Source organism: Papaver somniferum, chromosome 6, assembly GCF_003573695.1.
Source record: "Papaver somniferum cultivar HN1 chromosome 6, ASM357369v1, whole genome shotgun sequence".
Taxonomy (NCBI): domain Eukaryota; kingdom Viridiplantae; phylum Streptophyta; class Magnoliopsida; order Ranunculales; family Papaveraceae; genus Papaver; species Papaver somniferum.
Genome location: NC_039363.1, coordinates 164,952,360 through 164,967,375, shown reverse-complemented (window position 1 = coordinate 164,967,375; position 15,016 = coordinate 164,952,360).

Here is a 15,016-nt window from a genome sequence, read left to right as displayed (position 1 = left end):
CGCAATACTTGTAATGTCTCATTATCCTAATATTTTCAAGCTAACCTATACGAAGTTGACTCTAGTACATAATCAAGCTACTCTTAACGTGAGTTTTGATTCACTAAAATATGACAACCAAACTTGACATACCAACGCTTGGTGGGTTCAACCGAGCTATACTCTAACATAATGGATTCAAGGTTAGGTCGTGGAATTCTATACCATCAGCATGAGTTTGATTCTATTATTGCAAGTGTTAGAGCATTACTCGGTCGAACTCGCATGCATTGCTATCTCCAGCATGTTTGTCAATGTTAGTGATCAAAACTATAAGTCTTGATTTCTAGTCTACTATAGTTAAGTCTCGGACTAGGATAGAAAGTGTAGTTGAGCTCAAGGACTTCATGGAGATTCATCATACAAGAAGAAGAACTACTCAAGGAACTGGTGGAACTTCTCGACAAAAAGGTATGTGAAGACTTGAACTTATCTTTCACTGAAAAGTCTATCTACTCTATCTCCTACTTCTTGAGACAAAAAGTCGTATGCTATATATAGACTTAGATTATACACATTTGGTATTTGGATCCGAGTATACCTCGCCTATCTATATCTCCAAATATGTTTTGGTAAGAGTTTCGTTTTGACCATGTTTATCTTTACCTAGTGACGAAAGTCATGATATGTTTCAATCACCTTGAAAATTGATTTGAAGAGAAATGGTGTAAAAACTATACAACGTCCTCTAAGAATGTTTCAATGGTGCGAAGGAGAGTTTAGATTACATAACCAATGATGGACATAAGTATTGTTGTGGAAACACATACGTGCATAAGTCCTATCCCTTGAACCAAAGTTTGCAAACTTTGTTTATCAAGAGAAACCGGAAGAATGACTTGTTACCAAGTCCGCAAACTCAGTACGCTTCTCATCCCGAGAAATTCTGCTGGAGTTGACAAACTATCTGCATCCACGAACCCAGTCCGCGAACCGGCGAAAAGCCTTTACCGAGATTTTCTGCTGGAGTTTGTAAACTCTGCCCGGTTGCTTAAGTCCGCGAACCTAGTGTGCGAACTTAAGAAGGTTATATATCTGAAGATGATTTCTGAACTTAAACTTATAAAGACTAAGGAATGCAATTTCCAAACCATGGCTTTAAAGTTCATGAACTGATTCGAGTGAATCAAATCATCTTTGCTTCAATTGTGTCTTGTGTAGTACATAAGATTTCCTTGCAATTGAAAAACTCTCTAACTAGTTCATTTGAGTCATTTGAACTAGTTATGGTGAAGAAGAATATGGTTGGTATGAAATGCTCATATGGCTAACCTTTTGGTTAACTATTGTTGAACCAACAATGTACACGTTTGGGTATGGTTAACAAACCTAGAAGCGTGCATTTCATTTGTGTATAACAAGCTAAGTTTTCGATCTAACGGTTGAGAAATATTAGTTTGAATCTAAATCAGGTTTTCATCTAACGGTGGATATTGTTTGCTTTGTGACCAAGGCGAAATCCTGATTTGAAAGACTATATAAAGGAGACATCTAGTATTGTGCAAAACTAATCCCCACACTTCACGTGTGATACTAGTTTGCGTGCTACAGTCGTGTCTCCTTTAACCTTTGGTTTTCTTCTTCAAAAACCAGGTTAACGACTTAAAGACTTCATTGGGATAGTGAAGCCAGAACGATACTACTTTTATCGTAGTTGTGTGATCTGATATTGCATCTTCTATCGTACTAGTACAATCAGATTGATTGTCTTGAGATTAATATCTCCGATAGGCAAGATATAAAAAGTAGTCACAAACATCTTCGTCTCATTTTTTGTGATTCTGCAACATCTTGTTTCGCTACCATACGATTAAGATTGTTGTGGGGTGATTGATTTATCTAGGATGTTCTTAGGGAATATAAGACCGGATTATCAATTGGTTCCTGTTCACCTTGATTATTATCAAAAGACGAAACAAAAACTTTAGGGTTTTTCTGTGGAAGACAGATTGATCCTTTGATAGACTTGTCTGTGTGAGACAGATTTGTTGTCAAATCCTACGATTTTGGGTCGTATCAACTCTTAGTTGTGGGTGAGATCAGCTAAGGGAATCAAGTGTGCAGTATCCTGCTGGGATCAGAGGCGTAGAGAGTACAACTGTACCTTGAATCAGTGGGAGACTGATTGGGGTTTAACTACAGTCCAGTTCGAAGTTAGCTTGGAGTAGGCTAGTGTCTGTAGCGGATTAATACAGTGTGTGTTCAATCTGGACTAGGTCCCGGGGTTTTTCTGCATTTGCGGTTTCCTCGTTAACAAAATTTCTGGTGTCTGTGTTATTTCAGTTTCCGCATTATATTGTTTTATCTTTATAATTGAAATAATACAGGTTGTGCGTTAGATCATCAATTAGAGTAATCCAACCTTTGGTTGTTGATTGTCATTGATTGATCCTTGGATATTAGTCTTTGGTACCATCCGATTTATTCCTTGTATTTGATTTGTACTCGCAGATTCTGTTTGAGGAAATCAAATCGAGAGAGAGATATATAAACTCGTTGATGTACTTTTAATTGATTGAGTCTTGTTGATTCTCTTAAAAGTCTATTAGAGCTTGTCCATATATATTTCTAAGCGAAATATTGGGTGGTGTTGTTAGACCCCCGCTTTTTCAATTGGTATCAGAGCAGGAAAACATGTTCAAGACCTCAAAAGTTTGTGTTTGTAGCGATCTGACTCTATGGACGATAAGTACATCTCTGATAACGCAACACCAGTTCAGAGCCACTCATGCGAGTCTCAAAGGGTTGAAACTTCTGAGAAAAATTCAAGAACTTGTCCATTAACTGAATCTACTTTCGACTGGAAAAAATCTCTTGAGGAATAGTTGGATGATATTTCAGATGATAGTGATTCAGAAGAAGGACAAAGTATTGATGAGAAAGTCTCTCAATATATCAAGTTGTTTGATCGTTCCTTGAAAGAAAAGAAGTCAACAACCTGCTTGAGTAAATACATGGGTCCTCTTTGTCAAGAAAACAGAAAGTTGAGAAAACTCTTTAAAGGATACGATGGTGGATATAAAATTTTACAATCTATCGTTAAAGATCGTGAAGAATATGTACGCACAAAAAAATCTGAATGTGATAATCTTTTTCGAAATCTCTTCATGTTGAAATAAAGACTTGCAGAAACTGAAGCAAGATATGACTCTCAACATAAACGTTTTTGCGACAAAGAGCGCAATCTTCTCGCCAAAGAAAAATCCTTGGAGAATGATCTTGCAACTGCTCTTAATAAAGTAAAATCACTGGAAGAGAGTCTGAGTAGATTCAATTATAGCTCTACAAAATTATTTTCTATGCTTGGAGCATGTAAAGAACACCATGATACACGTGGTCTGAGCTATAAAGGAATAAACGCTCCAAAAACTAGTAAGATCAACTTTGTTAAAGCTAGTGGTAATTATCCATATGAAAAACCTTTAGCAGTTTGCAATGGTCCCAAAAACAAGGATTCTGCTCCTTCTAATTATGCTCACAAGAGAACAATTAAAAATAATTCCTTTAACTGCTATTACTGCGGGAATAAAAGACATTCTGAGCAAAGATGTCGTTATCGGTTGAGGAATGAAAAGCTTCATAACATTCTTATTTGGATGTCTAAAGAAGTCATTAAACCGGTTTCACACATTGTTGGAAAAGGAACTTTAAACACTCAAGGAATGTACTGTGATAAGTCCTTTCTTAGTTGTGTGTTCAAAACAAAAAATGCCTACAATGGAAGAAGGAAGAATGGCGAAAGGGTGACTGATCCTGTAAAGAGAAAAAGGCATAGGAGAAAGAAAGAAAAGTCGAGTTCCTCATCTCTCCCTGAAGAAAGCTGCAAATCCAACACTTCCGCTCCAGATTTCTTACATATCAACAATCGAGTCTCAGATCTAAAAATCAGTGTAAACAGACTCAAACAGAGCATCAAGAAAACATGGAAAACAGTTGACTCAGGTACTCCTAACCCTTTTCTTGATAAAACTTCTTCATCTATGACGAGTAATGTCTCTCTAAATACCCTTGATAAAGGAAAAGAAGAAGTGAATATTGATGAGCAAGATGCTCATCTTAATACACCATGACTGCTTGAAGTTGCATCCCTCTTTTGTGTAAAAGGTGGATGCTCCTTGTTCTCAAGATGACTCATCTTGGGAAAGTTGTCAGGGTTGTATTAAATTCGTTGTTAAACTTTAAAAAAAAAAAAAATTGGTCCTCGTGTTTCTTCATCCCTTCTCCGAGTGTCTGTATCTCGGCAATTCTTTGAATAATTGTGCTTCTCCTTATCCCGGGTATCACATGTGTGATTGACCAAGTACACATACCGAACCCACACGAACGTCATTGTTCCTAGGGTTTCTTGGAACACCTTATAAATATTGTGTTCCATAAGGTCAAAAGATTCTAATGGACTCTTTTTGTACACAATGGATGGAAGCAACAAGGTTGATGAAGTTGAGAAGGACAATATTCTTGAGTTGAATCCTGTTTCTATAACATGCTTTCATACTGTTGATCATGAAAACAAACTACCAGTTCAGATGTCATCACAACTGGTAGGAAATCTTCTTCGAGACTTTGAAGTAGTACGTGAACAACTCGGAATTGCAACAAGGAATCTTGATTTTCTGAAAAACAAACTGAAGAAGGCAGCTGATGAGCTCGTCCATGTTCAATCTCTATTTACTGACAGAGTTTAGAGTGTTTTAATCATGTTTCTTGTTTTAGTTGCCTAGTATGTCTTCTTTTTGGTTTAGTTGGAAGAATAACTAGTGCTTGAATAGCAATGATTGTGACTACACATAGCTATTATTTTTCATCTTCTTGTTCTTTTTTAGGTTTATTTGGTTTAAATTCTAAAAATATTTGGAGGATGATGGTTTGCAGTATTTAATCTTTATGATTTGTTATATTGCAATTTGTTATGGGATATTGGTGTTTACGTCCGTGAACTATGTTGTCCCATATTTTTTCAAAAGTAAAGTCGTTCATGATCGGTATTCATGTATTGATTTAAGGATGAATAGACTTTTGACATATACAAAAGTTAAGCCTATATTGTCAATTCTTTGATGGAAGATAGGTTAAAATCTTTTGTGTTCAAGGATTATGTCTATTAAATATCGTTATGTAAATAGTGATGGAAGATAGAATGAATCCTTGTGTATTCTACAGTATTGATCTTCATTGATCCATATTTTATGTAATATTGTGAGGCTCCATAATGTGTCTTATGTTGAGCACGATACAACCAAGTTGATTAATTTTTGATTAGCTTTGTTGGTTTTTCTGTAAGGTACTTTATGTTGAGCATTCTTGAACTAAATTAATCATCTTGTTTGGTTATTTAGTTATTGCTCCATAATTATTTTTATGTCGAGCAAAACAAATGACAATTAAATTGATTACTTTTGTAATTAGTTTGGTTGTGTATTCCAATTAGATTAATTATGGGTTCTCTTGCAATTAATCTAGTTGAGTATTTTCATACTCTGTAAGATTCCTCTTATGTTGAGTATATGAACGACTATCCTATTCATTTTCTAATGGTTATGTTAGTCGTATGCTCTGTAAGTTCTCTTATGTCGAGCATAATCAATTAAGTTGATCACTTTTGTGTTTAATTTGATCGCATATTCCGATTAAATTAATCATGGGTTTACTTGTGATTAATTTGATTGAGTTTTTGGATATAGAAAATCATTCTCATGGTTTTTGGTGTTCAATAAAAATCCTTATTTTCTTTTGAAATTAAGGTCGCTCTTGTTGTTCCCTTGGGAATGACATCCAATGGGGGAGAGTTCTTTTGAACTTGTGCTTTAATGGTCATATCTTGAGGGGTGTGCGGCTGTGGAATTTTAAAGGAGTTATCTTGTATCTTTAAACTACTCGATGAATGCTATTAGCTTCGGCTATATGATTGCATCTAAATTAGATGGTATGTATTTTAGTCATGAAATGTCTCTTACGAAAATTTCATTATGATCCCGTTCTTGTACCTTTGCAAATTTTATTGACAAAAAGGGGGAGAATTAATATGTAGTTCACATTACAAATACCTATGGTTTTCGGATCATTGTGTAAGAGGGAGTGGTTTCCATGTGAGATGGAGTATTGACTAAGAGGGAATGATACATATCACCATAGTTATTGTTGAAGTTGTGATACAATTGGACTTTGACACTGTGTAATAATACTATGACACTGTATAACAATGATCGAGACCGATGCTTTCTCATTGTTATAGCTACGGATCTTCAAACGGTGATGCTAAACTTACAACCTTTGGGATCATTGGAGTACTTGGAAGTGACGAAGATTTCGAGGAATGTTGAAGATTAGACATGTGGAATAGGAGCTACTAAAGTTTCTTTATCTTTTTTGTATTCCATATGTATTGATAGTTTTGTCACTAAAATTGACAAAGGGGGAGATTGTTAGAGCATTGCTCGGTCGAACTCGCATGCGTTGCTATCTCAAGCATGTTTGTCAATATTAGTGATCAAAACTATAAGTCTTGATTTCTAGTGTACTGTAGCTAAGTATCGGACTAGGATAGAAAGTGTAGTTGAGCTCAAGGACTTCATGGCAATTCATCATACAAGAAGAAGAACTACTCAAGGACCCGGTGGAACTTCTCGACAAAAAGGTATGTGAAGACTTGAACTTATCTATCACTCAAAAGTCTATCTACTCTATATCCTACTTCTTGAGACAAAAAGTCGTATGCTATATATAGACTTAGATTATACACATTTGGTATTTCGAGCCGAGTATATCTCGCCTATATATATCTCGAAATATGTGTTTGTAAGCGTTTCACTTCGACCATGTTTATCTTTACTTAGTGACGAAAGTCATGATATGTTTCAATCACCTTGAAAATTGCTTTGACGAGAAATGGTGTAACAACTATATAACGTCCTATAAGAATGTTTCAATGGTTAGAGTGAGAGTTTAGATTACATAACCAATGATGGACATAAGTATTGTTGTGGAAACACATATGTGCATAAGTCCTCTCCCTTGAACCAAAGTTTGCGAACTTTGTTGATCAAGAGAAACCGGAAGAATGGTTTTTTGCCAAGTCCACGAACTCAATCCGCGAACTGCCCAACTTCTCATCCCGAGAAATTCTGCTGGAGTTGACAAACTAGCTACGTCCGTGAACCCAGTCTGCGAACCGGCGGAAAGTCTTTGCCGAGATTTTCTGCTGGAGTTTGTAAACTCTGCCGGTTGCTTAAGTCCGCGAACCTAGTGTGCGAACTTAAGAAGTTTATATATCTGAAGATGATTTCTGAACTTAAACTTATAAAGACTAATGAATGCAATTTGCAAACTGTGTCTATAAAGTTCATGAACCGATTCGAGTGAATCAAATCATCTTTGCTCCAATTGTGTCTTGTGTAGTACATAAGATTTCCTTGCAATTGAACAACTCTCTAACTAGTTCATTTGAGTCATTTGAACTAGTTATGGTGAAGAAGAATATGGTTGGTATGAAATGCTCATATGGCTAACCTTTTGGTTAACTATTGTTGAACCAAAATGTACACGTTTGGGTACGGTTAACAAACCTAGAAGCGTGCATTTCATTTGTGTATAACAAGCTAAGTTTTCGATCTAACGGTTGAGAAATATTAGCTTGAATCTAAATCAGGTTTTCATCTAACGGTGGATATTGTTTGCTTTGTGACCAAGGCGAAACCCTGATTTGAAAGACTATATAAAGGAGACATCTAGTATTGTGCAAAACTAATCCCCACACTTCACGTGTGATACTAGTTTGCGTGCTAAGTCGTTCTCCTTTAACCTTTGGTTTTCTTCTTCTAAAACCAGGTTAACGACTTAAAGACTTCATTGGGATTGTGAAGCCAGACCGATACTACTTTTATCGTAGTTGTGTGATCTGATCTTGCATCTTCTATCGTACGAGTACAATCAGATTGATTGGCTTGAGATTAATATCTCCGATAGGCAAGATATAAAAGTAGTCACAAACATCTTCGTCTCATTGTTTGTGATTCCGCAACATCTTGTTTCGCTACCATACGATTAAGATTGTTGTGAGGTGATTGATTTATCTAGGCTGTTCTTCGGGAATATAAGACCGGATTATCAATTGGTTCATGTTCACCTTGATTATTATCAAAATACGGAACAAAAACTTTAGGGTTTTCTGTGGGAGACAGACTGATCCTTTGATAGACTTGTCTATGTGAGACAAATTTGTTTATTGTCAAAGCCTGCGATTTTGGGTCGTAGGAACTCTTAGTTGTGGGTGAGATCAGCTAAGGGAATCAAGTGCGCAGTATCCTGCTGGGATTAGAGGCGTAGGGAGTACAAATGTACCTTGGATCAGCGGGAGACTGATTGGGGTTCAACTACAGTCCAGTCCGAAGTTATCTTGGAGTAGGCTAGTGTCTGTAGCGGCTTAATAGAGTGTGTGTTCAATCTGGACTAGGTGCCGAGGTTTTTCTGCATTTGCGGTTTCCTCGTTAACAAAATTTCTGGTGTCTGTGTTATTTCAGTTTCCGCATTATATTGTTTTATCTTTATAATTGAAATAATACAAGTTGTACTTTAGATCATCAATTAGAGTAATCCAACCTTTGGTTATTGATTGATCCTTGGATATTGGTCTTTGGTACCATCCGAGTTATTCCTTGTATTTGATTTGTACTCGCAGTTTCTGTTTGAGGAAATCAAATCGAAAGAGAGAGATATAAACTCGTTGATGTACTTTTAATTGATTGAGTCTTGTTGATTCTCTTAAAAGTCTATCCGAGTTTTTCCATACAGATTGTTAAGCGAAATATTGGTTGGTGTTGTTAGACCCCCGCTTTTTCAGCAAGTGCCTTTAGAGAGCGATATTAGCTAGAAACCGATACTTTTCATCTCCCATTCGGCGAGATGACAATAACGCCAGATGATGTGAAGAAAATCTTGGACTTAAACATTGAAGGACAAGTTATTTCTGAAGGTTTTGACAACAACATGAGTTGGACGGATCTTTATGCTCTTGTCAAAGACACACTTGTATGGGAGCCAGCTCAGACGGAGAAACAGTTTAAGTGGGCTGGTGGAGATAAACCAAATGATCCAAGAGAAGGTCCAGCTATACCTGTCAAAAAGATATTGTTGAAGAATCTGAAAGATATGTTTGGAGGAACACATGACGCTGTAGTAAAATGTAAGGAGGTGATAGATGAAACAAGAGCTCATCATACAGTCAACGCGTACCTATTGCATGCCCTTGGTACCATATTATTTCCTGATAAATCGGGGAATCGAGTTAATGCTCACTATCTACAATGGTTAAAAGATATCAAGGAGACCAAAAAGTATGCTTGAGGCACCGCTACCCTTGCTTATTTACTTGATAGTTTTCGAAGAGCTTCGAGGGTTGGAGCCACTGAACTTGCTGGGAATGTTGGTCTTTTTTAGGTAATTTGTCTTCTTTTTTTTATATATATCTTTTCTTTTTTTGTTTTATGTATATATTTATTATGTTTATATATAGTTTGTTAGGCATGGGTATATGACCACTTTCCGAGCATGAGACGTTCTACGACTTGGTCAGATGATGAAACTGGTCCTACAGGAAAAAAGTTTGTATTCACTGGTACCCAATTAAAGCACAAAGAAGAGAAGATAGCTGCTTTAAGGTTGAAAATGGATGCTCTCACCGTTGAAGATGTGATATTTGATCTTTACATAAATCTAAAGAAAGATAAGTTTGGAGAAGAGATTGATCATCGTGTTTTTTCAAGTTTGGAATCCTACAAAGGGCCTTTGTTTCATCCTCATGGGTACGTAATGGCCAATACACGTCGAGTTCTCCGCCAATATGGTTATGTGCAAGAAAAAGTCACTCAAGAATCGTTCAAATTGTTGGCTAATGCTTCTTCCGTAAAAAGTGCCAATGTCGTGCTCAACTACATCCCAGAGCCAACTATTGATGTTTGGAACGACCGCAATAATACACAATACCAAATCCATATGAAGGAGCTCATTCTCTAGGAACAAAGGAAGACGAAGAAGGTTATTTGGAATGGTATTACCATTTTGGTCATCCTCATGTGATCAATAATGATCCGCAAGCGGCGGTATATATCCAAAAGGCTCAAGAAAAGAAGATGCGGGAAGAAAATTGTATTTGATATGGATTGGAAGGCGCTATATTTCAAGACGGTAAGTAAAGTTGTTATTTTTTTATGATATTTTTTTACATTTCTACTAATATGTTTCATGATACTATATTTGTTTGTAATAATATGTTTGTTTCATTTTGATATGTAAAATAGAAAAAGAAATGCCTTCAATTGGCACAAACATTGACTCCATGCGTCAAAAAAGGTGAGGCCCTCACAAGTGAACAAGTAAAGGTTTTACAACAACAAATCAAAGACTTGCCTGATCCAAACAAGGATTACGAGAACTTAGAGAGGGGCACGAAGAGGAGTAGAGATGTGGGTACTAGTCAACGTCAGCCATCACCTAGTAGTTCTGAAACCAATGAAGAGGATATGCATGCTCGTGGTCGGGGTCGAGGTCGTGGTCATGGTGGTCGTGACGGTCCTCGTACTCGAGGTGGTAACAAAAGCAAAAAAAGAGGTCGTGGTTGTACTCGTAATGAGTATACATTCTCCTAAAACTTTATCAATATCATAATTGTAGAAGACTATTTCATTTAGTTTCCTTTGGTTGTTTGTGTGGTTTTCTTTATAAATTATAACTTATGCAATGTAGGACGAATTAATGGTATTTTGTGTGGTTTGTTATGAACAAATTTTAAGTTTGGATTATATTAGAATGAATTTTCAAGTTTGAAGTTAGATTATATTTGTCTTAGCATTACCTAGAATATATTTGTCTTAGCATTACCTAGAATGAATGAAGAATCCTTAAAACCGTAACTAAGATATATGATATCAACTTGGTTTACGGTTGGGTTTTGGAAAGTCTGGAACCAACCGTAAATACTTTTGTGTACTCTAATTTCCCATGTATAATACATACGTATCCTTATGTTTGAGTGAATGCACAAATTTGGCTTAGTATTACCTAGAATGGATGAAGAAGTCTTAAAATTGTATTTGTGTTGCTAGATTTAAAATGGAGCAAAAAACCAGGGTTTGGTACTCAGAAAGAATTATGGTTGGGTTTGTGGTAGGAAAAACCAAACCATAAGACTGAAAATTTATGTTTGAGAGAATTCAGCAGAGTTACGGCTTGGTCCATTAACTCTCCAAGCAGCCGTAACTATGAAATCACCTGTTTTACTTAGTTTCCAGAATTACAGTTGGGTTCGTGTTCTCTCCAACCTATCCGTAACATGTTTTTAGGGTGAGTTTTATTGTTTTTTTGTCCCTATTTAGTTTGAAAATAGAGCCGTTGGGAACTTGTACTGAGTTTTGAAAATAGAGCCGTTACACATCTTGTTTTTATATATAAGTTGAACATACATGCCCAACCATCTTATTTTTTTCTTATCTAGACATTACATCTTCAACATCAACCATATCCACCTAAACTCTTACTCTAATATAGAAAGAAATATACTAGATTATGGATGAACCTGGTTTTACTTTGGATGAAGATTTATGTATTTGCCGCAACTATGTACTATGCTATCCAAAAATATGAGAAGAACGACGTCAAGGTGGTTTTGTGAGTACAAGTTATTGGAGAACCGTTTATGAAAACTTTTGCTCTGAAACCGATAACCCTTATAATCGTGATAGAATTAAGTCGTATTGTCGGTACGGAGATATAAGGGATCAAGTTAAAGAATTTATGGAATTAGTTCGTATTATTGGTCAAATACGACTTAGAGGTGAAACTAATTCTGAAGTTTTAGAGTGTGTTATTCAGGAATGGAGAAGGTGAAAAAGGTCAAATTTCCAATACTTACCTCATTTCAATATCCTGAAGGACTTCTATCGCACTCGTAGACCCGATTATTAGTCCTTTTGTAATGAAATTTCTATGTAATGTCATGTGGTTTGATGGATTGTAATTTCTATGTAATGTCATGTTGTTTAATGGGTTGTAATTTATATGTAATGTCATGTGGTTTAATGTTATTTTAAGATCAATATTTAGTCACAGCTAGAATTACAACTGGGTTTGTATAGGAAAAAACCCAACCGTAACATAGCTTATCCCAAAAAATATTGCAAAATATGTATTCACGGCTAGATTATTTGGGACACGAACCTAGCCGTAAGTATTCTTGTGTTCCAAAATTTTATCAAGAAAAAATAGAAAACCAATTCAACAAAATACTTCATTCATATTCCTAGTAAATCATTCAAAATACATATAATATTGTCAAATCTAGACAAAATACTTCATTAAAAAATACCAAAAATACATATGACCCTATTATCACTTCTAGACAAAATCTTTTATTCCTAGTGAGTCATTCAAAATATTTTCACCACCCTTCACGAACGTTTAGTCATCCTCATCAGCGCCCATCAATGTAAACGAGACATTACTCCTCGACATTTATAGTGCCTTCCAAAATTCAAAACTTTCCTCAAATCTATTACACCAAGACTTGGACATTTTGTTACAATCGAATAATGGAGGTAATGGGCATCCTTCACTCATTTGGAGGCCGACTAAATGGTTCCCATGTACATAAGCCATCACCACTCTTTTTGTTTTATCCGACTTCGTCAAATGGTACTCTTGTTGGTGGAAATGTGAAACTCAATGAATTCGAGATATAATGAGCAACGCAATTGAATGCATTGGAGAGTAGTTGGTCGTTTATTGGCATAGACATCCAATACTCACTTGTCAAACATTTATTGTCGTGTAACCGCTTTTCCCATGCCACAAACCTTTCATTTAACACCGTCTCGGACTCGTCTTTTTCAAATCTCATAATTGGTATGTAATAATATCGGTGCCCACGTAGTTCAATTAAACATTTTTTTCTTACATAGTCAACTTCTTCACAACCCCAATCTTTCGCGTCTTCAAAGGGTCCAAGTTGATCCACGAAGACGTGGTAACCACAATTCTGATCTCCATTTACCTCATCTGTGGCCTTAATATAGTCACGAACAAAGTCGGGGAAAAAAAGAAGGTAATTTTCATAGATGATATATAAATTCCGGGAATATCGACCCTTCTCATCTCTAGGGGGTGGTTTGTAAGTTGTGTTTGGAATACGAACCGTCCCCTTCCTTTCACTTGATGAAAATATTCTAACCATTAGACTTTTTCCTATATTTCTTGCTAATTGTTTAACACCGTATCCACCGCCAAGTCTTTTTCTTGTGCTTCTTTGGGAGGAAACTTCGCAACCGTTTCCTTTAACTTCCCCATCTTTTGTTCCGCATTCTTTGGAACCTTTTCTTTTATCTCCCCCATCTTTTGTTCTGCGTTGTTTGGAACCTTTTCCTTTAACAACTTCGCTTTTTGCTAGTTGTTTTGAACGAAAGACCGGACCTCTTTCTTTAAAATCAACTTTGCTTGTTGAACTATCTTGATAGGGAGGCTCAAGATCTTTTTCTTGTATATTTTGATGACCTGGTTCTCCTTTTCTTTTAAATTTCGATGACTTGGTTCTCCTTTTTCCATTTGACCTCTTCTTCGTTTGTTTCTACCTTGAACATCCTCCTCCGTCTCATCCTCCGCTTCATAGGCTTTTCGCAACAACTCATAACCCGAAGGATCTCTTTTCTTTGATTCTTCCAATAATTCCCTTGCCGTTTTCCTTACTACACTCCTCTTTTGTTTCGTATAAGGCCTCCCCTTTCTATTCCTCTTAGGTGGTTCCTTCATATTGTTCCTAGTTTGTGGGTATACGAAGTTACTCAAGTTAGTCAACCATATTTGCCTTTGCCCCCATGTTAATGTATCATATTTCGCGGCTAACGCTTTTCCAAAGTCGGTATAGCCAAATTTTCCTCCAAAATCTTGATCAATTATTGTTTCATGAAATGATAATTGTTTCCAAAAGGGATCAACATCTTGTATCGGAATAACTTTGTCATTGTAATTGGCTATGACATGCCAACATGGGAGGCCCAAACTTGTCATGTTAGGACAAACACACTCTCTTCCGTCAAAGTTGCCCAACTCAAAGTGTATCACTTATTTCATGATCAAATCAATTGCACGATGTGACACTTAATGAGTAATTCCATGAAGCCAAGGATTGTCTTTCCATTTATGTGTCTACTAGATCGGTTTTTTTCAAAAGCCTCCCTAACTCTATCGAGATCACGAAGCAAATAGGTGTGCATTGATTGGAACACCGTAACAAATCCACCATCACCACTATGAAGCTTCTTCTTCAGCCGGTTGTGAGACGATTCAACCGTACTTGTAGCTTGGTTGCCTAAGTGTCTATATTGGTTCGTGAATGCAGCTACGAACTTCTCTTTGTGCGGATCCAACCAATTGTCCACCGAATATTTCACCATAATTGGATAACTTCTCAAACTAGCCAATAACATACGAGAACGTTCTTCATAATCTTCCACGGTGAGAGAATATGCCATGGCTTCCCAATCCTTTTGGAAACTATCCCATCTTAGTTCCGCCAACTCGTCATCCTTCTTAAATTTCTCTTTGGCTTCCTTTTGTTGATTAACCAGTAGTTTCTTTATTCTCTTCATTTGAATTTTCTTTGTTGGACGAATGATGGTCTTACATTTAGTCTTAATGTTATTCCATAGGTGGAGCGTGTAAAGAAGGTGAGGAGCATCCGGGAAAACCCTCGCTATTGCATTCAACAATGCTTGTTCCTTGTCGGTGACAATCACCTTTGGATTATATCCCTCCACGTAGAATAACTTCACTTGTTGTAGTGCCCACACATAACTCTCTTTAAGCTCATTTTCCAAGAAGCAAAACGCGACACTAAACGGAGAGTTGGTGGAAGTTTGTCCAACAATGTTCAACACCGGCATCTCATAATTGTTGGTCTTGTACGTGCATTCCATTAAAATTACTTAATTGGAGC